Source organism: Fukomys damarensis, unplaced genomic scaffold (assembly GCF_012274545.1).
Source record: "Fukomys damarensis isolate Sample0158 unplaced genomic scaffold, DMR_v1.0_HiC HiC_scaffold_14, whole genome shotgun sequence".
Taxonomy (NCBI): Eukaryota; Metazoa; Chordata; class Mammalia; order Rodentia; family Bathyergidae; genus Fukomys; species Fukomys damarensis.
Window position 1 is genome coordinate 23,702,448 of NW_022900926.1, and position 12,932 is coordinate 23,715,379.

Consider the following 12,932-nt stretch of genomic DNA (forward strand, 5'->3'; position numbering starts at 1 on the left):
AAAAAAAAAAAAAAAAAAAAAAAAATCCAATACTATAAGCTTGCAAAGTGAATTAATAGGATACCTACAAAAAAATAAGCATAAAATTGTCATAATGTCTTTCCATTTATAATATTGATGCTAGAAGACAGCACCAAGGCTTCAGAGTTCTCAGGGAAAATTCTTTTGAACCTTAATTTTATAACTAGCCAAACTTGTTCACAAATGAGTCAAGCTTCTCTCTTTTTACCCTTCCTTCTATGAAACATGAATCCAATAAACAAAAGAATTGCCTGAGGAATGAAATAAAAAGTTCAAGTTGTCAGATGTAGAAAAAAAGGCCTAGAGAGCAATTAGTCCAACAGGGAACAGGGAAGATAGGACGTGGTGATTGAAAAGAAAGCTTTAGGAAGAATATTGATCAATACTATGCATTTAAGTATCTGGAAGATCTTAGATATGTGAAAATGTTAAAGGGAATCAGAATATGACACTCCCAGAGTATATATGCTACTTTGGCACAGCGATTACTTGAGCAAATATAATTAAGAAAGTGAACATAGGAAAACCTCTCTGCCTTCTCCCAGCTGTCTAAAATTCAGGCATAAATTTCTTTTGTGAAGGTGTCCTGGCTTTTGTACTAAGAAGACAAGAGTCATTTCTAACATGGAGTTAGCAATGGCACTGAGAGGCATCTACATAAAGAAACCTCACTAAAAAATTTGTATCTACCATTAGTTTTGCCCTCCCATATATTTATCTTCCATTAGCTCCCCTCGTAAATTATATTTATCTTCCCACAATTTACGACTACTAGAAGCTCTAACTTCTTTCACTTTGCCCTGTGATAAGTTTTGCCTTTTTAAAAGATGGCATAAAGCCTGTGAATTTAGCTGCTCATTTGGGATCTCTCTTTTTTGCTGGGAATGATTTTGAGCATATAGCAATTAAAATGTCAGCATCAAACAAAGTCTGCTTGCCTTTTGTTTCTGTTAGTCTATCTTGCGTTAGTCTAATTTGCAGGCCCTCACCACCTAACATAAGAGGGTATGGGAAAGATTTTTCCCATTCCTTACAAGTTAAATGTTTATTCTGTCAAGCAGAATAAAAGAAACAACAACAAAACTTTAGGAGTTACAATGAGGCAAATTAAAATATGATATGTCTTGGAAAAGTAGAAAAAGCATAAGTAAAAATATTTGTTCATTGCTTTTGAATGGATGTGTTTGGTAATGTATAATCCTTTTTCCATCTTATGGGTCTTATATTACTTGATTCAGCAATTCATATTTATATAATCTTAATACTAGGAATATTTCCAACTCCTAATATTTTTAATTTCATTGTCAAGCTATAAATAAAGTGCTGAAAACTGAATTAAAATTACAGGCCAGAGTCCAAATGCTACAAGCCTGGATGTTAATCATGTGGACGTCGGGTGGGGGAAAGAGTGGGAGCTGAGGTTTGTGGCTGCGAATTACTTTCCTCATTTTACAGAAACAGGAGTAGGCTGATAATTTCAAAAGTGAGTGAATTAGGACATATAAATTTATAACTATTAAACTCCTTAAAAGAGTAATACAACTAATAAGAATTGAAAGATGAAACAGAGGGGAGATAAGTAGTTAAGTGTACTGAATTTCCTATCTTTCATTGCAGGACGATAATACGTGTTGGTTGAAATTGATAAAGGCAGAAATACAGGCACAGGTATAGGGTAGTTATATGGTACTGAGGGCCTAAAGCCAGAAATAATTATAAACGATGACTAAGGACTAAGGACCGGCAAGGGACTTCAGCCTATCAGAGGGAGAGATACTTTTACTTTTACTTTCATTTGCATCCGTGGGTACTCTTTGTGTTATTTTTATTTTTTAAACATAGAGTGATCAGCCTTTTCTAAATAATCACGAATGTATTTACACTTCTCCTAGTGATACGTCTTCCCTGGGATTCGTGGTTGCACTCTCTATTTTGCAAGGCTATATGGACTCGGTCTGGAGCCTTCAAATTAAAGCTGCTTTAAGAGCTGCGCTCACCTGGCATCCTGAGAGACCCGGGTGCAATGGGAGAGAACACTTTCCTCCAGAGACACCCTGGGAAGCCTGCCCAGGTTAGGCCATGGGAGGACAACCTCCTCTAGTGCCCCGGCACTCCCAGTCTTTCGGCAGGCCCTGGGAGGAAGGCCTTCCTGGAACACAGAGGGTAGCAGGCTGCTCTGGGGTAATTCACCTGCTTTAGGGCTTTGACTTCATCTTCTGGGAATTTCCAGAATCCTTGCCTTGGGGGTGCCCTGCAAGCTGATTGTGACTGCATCAATACAGGGCAGATTCATTCCCGGGATGTCCCAGAGCCAAGCGCCTCTTTTCAGACCCACCAATGAGCATTTCAGGGTGGAGTCTGAGGAAGACATTTTGTCCATGGTACCCACAGCAAGCATCTGGAGTGCATCGTGGTGTTCGTCAGTCTAAGGGTCTTAAACATCCACTTTGTCGGTCTCCATGGCCAAGCTGGGCACCCTTGGGCAGTGCTGGCTCTATGTGTGCAGACTATGCAGGCTATCGTCATCACCACTCTGAGGCTTCTGCCAAACAGGGGATCATCAGATCTTCTGGTAAGAGTCATATTTCCGATTGCAGCTGGCTGTTCATCAAGTGCTGGGAATTTGCCTAATCTTGTCTGTCGGGCCATCGCAGGCATTTGATTACAGCTTTCCCATCTCACACTCACCCCACTGCTCCTCCACATTCCTCAGTTCAGTCTTACCCTTGAAGATATCATTATGCTCCAACCTCATCTCATAATTGTAATTAATTCCAGTGTGACTCAACAGTTTCCAAAACAGCACTGAAAAAAAAATACTCCTTGGAATATTAAGGACTGGGGGAGTCACTGAATCATAACAAAGTAGATTGCCAGAGATCATGACATCATCCTGTGTAGCTCTCTCCCCTCTCCCAGATGGTCAGTTGAGGCATAGAGAGGTTTGTTGTCTTGCCAAAGATCTTGCAGCAAAAAGTCCATAAGTGGATCTGGAATACAGAACATCCAGAAATATACAAGAGGTAGAGGTCTTCTGAGGACAGTGAAATAATAACTGCAAATTCTGATAAGCATTTTGGAACTACCAGTCACCGTGATAAGCAGCTGGCCTTTGTCTCCACTGAGGATAAGATATGGACCCCCCCCCAAAAAAAAGTTCTTACTTACAGCTGTTGGAATTCACTTTATACAAGAACAGGAAGTGCTTCATTTTAATATTTCGGGCTCAGATGTAGTAAATGGCAGAAGAGAGTAGAAACTTCTATCTCCGAGGACTTGAAGGTTGGGTGGTGGCATTGTCCAGGATGGTGGGGCTGCTGGGTAGGGATGGTCTCAATTCTGCATAATTGATGCAACAGCAGAACTCTCTGGAACTCTGGCTGCAGGTGCTGGTTATCTGGAGGGGCACAAAGTGCACTCCTCTTAGCATCGCCTTGAGTGTCCTTGTGTCAGATCACCAGGCCACACCACTGGGAAATAACAGCAGGAGCTCGGGAATTTCTGAGCAGGAGAAATTTGATTTTCAGGCGTCATCCTTAAGAAATCAAAGTATGTGAGAATCACCAAGATAGGTAAAAGTTTAAGTATCAACATATTTACCTCTTCAGAGGGCTTTTTAAAAAACTACTTCTCTGGTATTTGAAGTTCAGTGCAGTACTCACTTCTGAAGTCCTTTTTGCATTTATTTCAAACATCTTCAGGGGCAATGCACATCATTGTCATAAATTACCAGAAAGCAGTTCTTAGAGCTTATTTACAACTTCTTGGGATCCTGGAGCCATTGGCTGGGTTTGGGCTGAATTAGTGGTCTATGATCTGGGCTCTGTCATCAGGGTGGGAGCAATACTGTTCCCGCTGTCTCGACCGAAGCCATGCTAAAATGCTTCCTGAAGTTCTTACAGCGAGTGGAGGCAACTGGCCTTTCCTCTCCTGCCCGCTCCTGCTCCTTCCTCTGCTATCTTAGCTATAGGCACAGAGAGTTCACATCTCCCAGGCTGTATCTGCATACAGCATCCTGCACTCTTTCCTCAGGATGTATTTAGTGCATCCTAATCTTGAGAAAGCCCGAATCCCTGAATTTTAAGGCTAGAAATAACTAAACAAGAGAATCCCTTCTCTGGATTTCGTGTAACTGTCAAAAATGATGAGTAGTGGAAAAATTGCTTCAAGTCAGATTGCTCACATCCCTGAACCTTTGCACCGTATTGTTTATACAAAGAATCCAGCACTCGTGCAACATGATAAGGTGAGTGTTGCTATATCTGCCTTTGACTGCTCACTATGAATTGCTAGCATAAGCAAAGACACGGACAGATGGCTGGAGACGCTGTGAAGTGTGATGATGATTCGGGATTGTTCACCACACTTACCTTCTCATTCACCTCTCCTTTGCTGCAGAAAATACCCCTTTGTCTTGAAAAACACAGGAAAAAAAAAGAAAGATTTAGTTCATTTACCAAGCAATAGATAGCTTTTTATGCGCTATTTCAATTGCCTCCAAAGCCAGCCCTTCACAGTACAGGCGGAAGGCCTACAGTACAGCTGTGGAGTGGTGTGTGTCGCACTGGTGTGGGTTTTGCTGGGCTGGGAAGTGGGCATCTCATCTGGGGGTGAGAGGAAGTGGGAGCCTCCTTGCTTCCTCCGTTTTTGCAATTCTTTCCCTCCTCCTGTTCCTTCTTTCCCTATTCCTCTTTATTTTTCACTTTTCTTGTGTTTTACATAGTAGTTCTATTAGTGTGCAGATCTGTGGATTTTTAAAATGTCTGCACCATCACACACGTTCTCCACCCTCCTCCATCTCCTCCGCCCTTAGGTATTTCTTAGATATCGTCAGAACAGCCTGTACTCAGAGCTCGGATCGCGGGCTCCCCAGAGATCTGCACGTGCATTTGTGCCACTGAGTACTGCTAAATCCGATGAAGTGCTGAGGTGGTGGTGTGCATTAGGTTAGCAAAGCTGAGGCATCCTGTGAGGTCGTGCGACGGCTAATGTTCCCTGGTACAGTTTCCTAGCGTGGCCTTTTAGCAACCTGTGTGGTTTTTGAGGAAGTGGCTTAGTAATTTTGTTCTAGGTGGGTGGCAGGGAATGGGGATATGTCAGGAGACACCCCTCTTCCCTTCCGGTAAAGTTGTGCCAATGACTGGGAACAGAGAAAAAGACAAGTCCAGCCTGGCTGCTTGTCCTTACTGCGGACCTGGCCCGGGAGTGAATTCGTGCTGAAATATACTCCTCAGTACCAGGGTTGCTAAGAGGGCTGGGCATTTATGGGGTCTGTGGGGTGTGTTCCCATGCGGTTTTGGGGAGAATGGTTGCCTTTCATTTGCTTACTGCCTGGAGTGTCCTGGGCCATAAGATCATGCTGCTGAAGGTTAAGCAGAAAAGCCCTGTAGCCATCTTCAGCTTGTCCCCACGGAAATCCTGGCTGACATTAGGAAGAGAAGTAGGTGAGATCTGGTCACATCCATCTGTGCATCCTGATCTGATCATCATGGCTTGTAGCTTGTGGTCTCTGTCAGCCTGCAGACACTGTGAGTTTCATCTGGCTGAGCATAGCATCACTGCAGAACACTTCTTGACCAGCCAAGGAAATGTCACACTGAGGTTGTAGGAGCTCCTTAAATAAGGAAAGAAAACCCCTCTCTAATAATAAATTACTTTTTACATTTGAATCAGAGCTCACAAACCCCAATTTATTTACTAGGTGTAGGAGTTGGGTGGCATGTGAAAGAACCCTGGTCCAGGAGGAAGGAAAAGTGACTCTGCTGTATTTTAGCCCAGGGGCTGGTATGACTGGGCTGTGGCCCGATTAATTGCGGGAGACTGAGAAGAACCGGAACCCTGCCATGGATGGACCCAAAGGACTAAGGCAGGTCTTTAAGGGTCAGAGACCCAGCAAAGCTGGGACAGGAAGTGACAACAAAATAGTGGCAGGGACCACCAGATCACTGCAAGTAGCTGGAGGCAGAAGGGCACCTCTTATCTTACCAGGAGCAGAACATTAAGCTGAGCAATAAGCAGGAGAGGTTCCTGAATTCTGCCAAACCGTGTGGCCTTAGGAAGTCTGCTGGGAACAGTGGCAGCTCTGCTGGTATCCAGGATGGGTCGCTGTTTCCCAGCAGGAAAAGAGGAAAAAGCAGGCTGAGTGCTGGTGCTAGACAGTTAAGGTAGATAGATATTCTCTTGCTGATCCTGGGGTAAGAGAGTCTTAGCTTAGCCACCTGATTATCAGAAGTATGGTATGAGGTCGAGGTTAAGTTTGCCACCGTATTGACTTGAGTCTGAAGCTCCTTTACCCCTTCCTTTTTCACTGATCTGCCTCATCATGTGAAGTAAAGAAGTGATCATGTGAAGTGGACGGTGTGTGTGTGTGTGTGTGTGTGTGTGGTATGTGTGCAGAGGAAGGGAAGGAGGTGGGTGAGAAATGGACCACAGAAGCTGGGTCCTGTGCAGAACCTGATAACTGTTGATCTAAAAGGGACTACTGTGTGTTCAACATTAGGTACAGTACGTATACCAAAACAATTTCAGAAAGAAAATCCACAGGGAAACTATTAAGTAGAATAAGAGTAGAAGTGGTGAAATTTTAGGAGACACAGAGGCCAGGGCATCTTCAACCACAGAACTCTTTGTCTGTACTGTCTTTTCTACAAAACCCACTCTTTCACACCCACACGATCGATCCCCCACTAGGCCACTTAGGGACCTCTTGTTTAGTCTACTATCTTTTCAATCCTTGTTTCCTGGGGAAGCTCATTCCTGCATCCCTGACTACACATCAGGATTTTACACTTTCTGGCCTGAGTATTTTATTGCCACGATGTCTCCCACCGACAGATTCACATCAAAAAGAGTGATGGCATGGTTGCCCTGTTTGTTGCTGGGTCTTTAGAACTTATTCCAGTGCCTGGCATTGTAGACCTTCACTCATTATTTGTTGAGTGAATAAATCTTTTGGAAGCCATAGAATTACTTTTGGTAGGAGAAAACAGGAGAAAGACTTTTGGTATTTGATATCAGGAAATACTTATAAAATTGATAAAATTAGGGTTTTCTGGAAACATTGTTCAAATATTCCCAACAAATTTAAGGAGATCAGGATGGAAGGCGTTCTAAAAACGTAGTAGTATCAATTAGAAAATTTTTATACATTTGGCCTAGATTTCACATAAAAATAAACAAAAGTGAATGTAGGTGTGTTCTTAAAGGAAATTTGAGTTCATAATAGGGTGTACAGATGGCACCACACTCCTAATCTATTTTTCTCTCTTCCTACCCTTTACACTTACATCCTACCGGTACAAATTTATATAAGTAAATACTAAAAAAATAAAACACATTCTTTAGGGGGAAAAGCAAGAATGGAGACTGTGGAAATAGGACACCTCTCATTTTGCTTTGATGCATGCTAGAGTTCTTTGGTTTCCAGTAGCAGAATACAGTATTGGCTGTGACCTAAGTCCTGTGACTGAAGGGAAGACTGTGAAACCAGGTGTAGGAATGAATAGAAATGGGAACATTCCGATGTATTAAAAGCTTTAACTCATTCTTGCTGGGGTATAGTAGTTTGTGCATGTTAAAAAGTCAATTCCACATTTATTCTGTTTATTATGTTGCATGAGTTTCTAGTTCCAGGACAGAGTAGTTACTTGGGTTGATCTCTGGTCAGAGAACCTTAATTAATACTTCTACCAGACTTTATCCAATGGGAAGAGATAATTTTTTTTTTTTTGGTACTGGGGATTGAACTCAGGTCCTTGCGCTTGCAAGGCAGGCCACCGAACCGCTGAGCTGAATCCCCGGCCCTGGAAGAGATAATTTTTTAAAGTCAATAGAAGTGCTATATCTTAAGAAGGGCACATCGATGGATGAATGGACAAGCAAAATGTGGTATATACATGAAATGAGATAACATTCAGCCTTAAAAAATAGACATTCTCATACATTCTATAACATGGATGAGGCTTGAAAAAAATCTAAATGAAAAAATCTAGACACAAAAGCACAAATATGATCCTACTTATGGAGGTTTCCAGAATAGTCAAGTTTATAGAGACAGAAAGTAGAATAGGGTTACCAGGGTCTGGGCAAAGAGAGGAATGGGAGCTAATGTTTAATGGTAACAGAGTTCCAGCTTGAGATGAGAAAAAGGTCCTGGAGATGAACAGTGCTTGTGGTAGCACAGCAATGTGAATGTACTTAGTGCCACTGAACTGTGTGCCTAAGAATGGTAAATCTTATCTGTATATATTTTACCACAAGAAAAATTAAAAAATGCAAGGCAGCTGAAGTCAATCAATGCCAAGACAGAAGGGGGGTTAAGGTCATTGAAACAACCCAATGGATGAAAAATGAGACCAACTGGTCACCAGTGGATTGGAAACCTTCAGGCTCTGGCTCTTCTGTGTCACTCTGTGCAAGTCCCTGACCTCCCCAAATCCCCTTTTCTTACTTGAAGATATTGACTGCAGCCCATCACCAAATTCAAAGGATCGGGGTTAGTTATCCTGTGAAGGCATGTAGCAAGCTTTAACCATCCTATACAAATGGAAGGCATTTCCACCTGAGGGAATGGAAAAGCTCTTTGTTAAACCATATTTCAGGGGTCTGGGTGACAGGTGGAGACCAGCACTTTCTAAGGTAGGTATACTGGAGGTGGCTGTCCTGGTGGGTTGAAAGGATGATTGATGATGATGATGATGATGATGATGATGATGATGATGATGATGATGATGATGATGATGATGATGATGATGATGATGATGATATAAGAAGCAGTTGTTTGTATCCATGCCACAAAATCTAAATGGGCTTGGATGACTGTACTCTGCTGCTTCTACATTCATTCAGCTTTTACAGCCCTCGGGAATGCCCAGACGAAGTCATGACTTTGGTGAAGCAGCTGGCATTTCTAGCTGAATGTCTCTGAATAATCTACCAACAATGGAGTTGTTAATTAATATACATAGAAATCAGTAAGGGTTGTCTGTTGGATACATATGACCTATGTCTGGTGTAGGGTTTGGACAAATAAAATAATGATTGGTCCCAGGCAAAATTCCAAAGTTTCAGCTTTGGAAACCAGGGGTCTATTTCTACACTAGCTGATAATTGCTGACATGAGACACAAGACATAGAAATGAAATAGATTTTATTGCAAGATTACACTGGTGCTTTCTCCTGCCCAGAGTAAAACCTTCAGAGGGGGTATAATATCGAGATATGGTTTGATTAGGCTCAGAGGATAATGAAAGAAATGCTAGTAGCTTTACAACTTTTGGGTAGTTTTCTGGCTACTCTACTGCAGTGGGATTTGGCTTTGTTACTCTTGGCTCTAAGCTGGAGGCCTCGTTCCAACACCTGGACCAACACTTGGGTTCCTGGCACATTGCTTCTCCAACATGCCCAAGCGTCACACGACTTCCACATTTTCTCACTGTTATTTCCTTGAAGGTCTCAGTCTCAAGATTTTATTTCTTCTGTTTGAATTTGGCTGTTATATAACTTTTATCTTTCTATATGTGCACACACTTGTACACACTAGGATGATCTCTTTTAATGACCTTGACTTTGCATTCTCCTTGACTTGACACTGGTTGATTTTGATTGCTCTATATTCTTAATTTTTCTTGTAGAAGAGTATTCATAACATAACAGTTAGCATTTTAATCATTCACATGTATAATTCTTTTTAACTAGCATTTGTACCTACTTTGTATGCAGGAGTGGAAGGCTTACTTCTTATATATGCTCAATTTCTATATTTGTAATTCCATATTGGTAATTACAATGTTTGGCCACCCCAAAAACCAGGGAACCATGATGCTACTGCCTTTATAGAACCTGGAATAACCTTCTGGGTCTTATGGCTACTAATCCCAAGGTGGCCAGTCCATGTCAACTGGAGGTCACTGCAGCCTTTTAGGAGGAGAGAATAGGTCCCTATCATAAGGCTAGTCTTTGGAAGGCATTGTAATCATTCACTTATTTTTTAAAGAGTGACTTTATTTCCACACAAACAGTAAAAGGATAGATGAGAGTTAGGGTAGAATATTAGAGAGAAGACATAGTAGAGGAAAATATGAAGCCGATAAAAGAGGAGCAGAAAAGGAAGTATAAGAATGAAGTCAAAGAAAGGTAAAGGAGGCTCAGGGGAAAACGCAATGGTCCAAGATACTCGAGGGAGGAAAGAGCAAAGAGGAGAGTCAGGGTGGAAGCAGGCAGCAGGAGCAGGGTGCTTTGGGCTAATTGGAGGGATACCCTCCCACTCTGTAGCTCTCAGCTTCCAGAAGCCAAAAGTCTGATTCCATCTGGCTATAGCAGGGGCAGGGGAGACTCTCTCTGTCCTCACCCTGCGCTTGCTAGGCACTCTCAGTCTAGCTCACACCCTGGAGTGTGCCTTGCTATGGCCTGACAGATTCAAGGGACACAGCACCTAGGAAAAGTGACTGGTTGTTCTTTTGCACAGCTGCTGGATACTGACCTCAGGGCAAGGATGCTGTGGCCACATTTATTAATTTTTTTGAGCATTCAAAGAAAGTTTTCAACCATCCCAGTTTCTGTATAGCAGGTAGCATCAGTGACGTTCCAACATGCAAATGTTTGTGATGAAAGGGGTTTAACAGAATTCTGGAATGTTCTTGAAGATGTGAAGCAGCAATCGAGCTCACTGACCTTTTGCATTCAGCAACCTTCTCTACAGGTTTTTCTCCAGTACACAGAATTAACATGGGGCCTCTGAACCATGAAATTGATGAGTTCCAATTAGTTCTGTCCTTAAACAGCAAGTTTTGGAGTATGTGATGCTGTTTATAAATTTCTAACATCCCATTCTATTTATAAATTGCTTTTATGACTATGGAATTTAAAGACTGAAAGACACCTTAGAAAGGCTGTAATGCAACATTGAGTGCTTTTCCGTGCCAGCTCTGAAACTCAATTGTTTATGTCCTTGAATAAGTCACTTAACTTCTCTGTCTGACTTTTCTCCTCTGTAAAAGAAGGTGCTTGGACAGATTATGAGGTTACTTTGGTTCTCACATTCCTCTATGTTTCACAGTGAGAAACTGAGGCTCTGAGTGGTTAAGTTCCTGGCCAGGGCTGACTCCGGTCAAGGTGCCTGACCTTCTTGCTCTACTCACAGACTTTGCCATGTGCCTTGGGGTGTGGTGCTGTCCAGCTCCCATGGGCCCAGAGAACCAGTGTCCGCTCAGATGAACTCTGTAGAGTCAGCTGAGGTGGGGCCTTGCTCAGTGGGAAATGGATCTTATTCCTAGAACTCACCATCTTTATTCTTGGTGAATTTCTACTGGGGGGCTCATGTCTCTGCCAGAGCATGGTCTCTTCTAGAAAGAATGAGGGTGGAGATTTTCTGATTTGAATATTACCACTTTTTCAATGGAATCAGGTGGCATCTCAGACTTATCTACATCTTCAGGCTGTTTCAGCTTTCCCCTTGGCTTATACTTCTGGAGGCTGGCTGAACATATATGAGTATGTGGATCATGGGGTTCTTACCCACCATGTCAGACAATGACCCAAACATCCAAGCCAGGAACTTCTAGGTCATCTGATGTCTCCCCTTCTCCTGGCCACTTCTACCAAATTGCGTCTGTACTAGTTTCTTAGGGAGACCCTCACTGCATACCATAGGCTAGGTGACTTCAAACAACTGAAATATATTTATTACACATCTTTAAAGGCTAGAAGTTCAAAGTTAAAGTGTTCCTGATGGCTTAGGGGACAATCTTTTCCACGCCTTTCTCTTTGTTTTTGGTAATCTTGGCAATGTTTGGTGTCCTTGGTTTTTAGGAGCATGACTCCAGTCCATCTCATGTAGCACTCTTCCTGTGTGTTTGTCTTCTCTTCTTTTATAAAGACACCAGCCCTACTGGAGTTAGGGCACACTCTCACTGACTATTTGTACAGACCCCATTTCTACCTAGGGTCACATCCACAGGTGCTAGAATTAAGACTTCAGATCTTTACATGGGACATAGGTCCAGGTATGGGAGTCTCAGTCCTATTAATTCTGCACATTAACTTGCTCTCAACTGCTACAGACCCTTGCAGTTAGGTTCTAGTCTCCTGCTCAGTATGAGACACAAAGCTGAAGAAAAGATACACTAAATACAGAACTAAGACAGAAAGTGGGCACTGGGATGGCTAATGCTGGATGCTCAACAAAAGACCAGCCTGGTCAGTCACATCCACTGATTTTTATTGTGTGTCAAGTGAGGTAAAGGTGAGATACATATACAGATGTTCCATTCGTGCAGTTTCTATGGAAACTAACGCAGGCAAGGCTTTAAAGAGAAGAGACAAAGCATTTTCAAATTAGCAACAAGATAGACAAAATATATGGTTGCAATTAAGACATTGTCCTTCTAGTTAAGAAGGCACTAACTGTGGGAATGGAATTTTTTTTCTTTTTTATTGAGGATATTGGTACAATCTAGGTATACAAATGCAGTTACATTCATCATTGGGATTCTGTACCTTTACATAATAGGTCTTGATTCTCATTTTTCCCCTTGTCCCTGCCCTCTCTTCACCCCCTCTTCCCCTCCCCATTTACAAACACTTTATTTCCATTTTTTCAGTTTCTCATATTTTTTTCCTCTCCCTTATTACCTTTCCCCCACCCTTCCCACTTTCCTTACACCTTTAGCCCTTTACTTCCTATTTCACATTATTAATTGTCTCATTAGGATCCTGTGTACTATTATAGTTTTTCACACCAAAGAAACTATTCGGTATTTCAGTTAAAGAAATCTCTGTATGAACATTAAAAATAGGGAATCCTAAAATAAAACTAAAAGGGAAAGTAAAAGAGAAAAGGCAATGATGTAAAATCAAAATAATCCTTAATTCTGGAGATGAAAATGGTCCCTGAACATATTTAAATTGCTTCT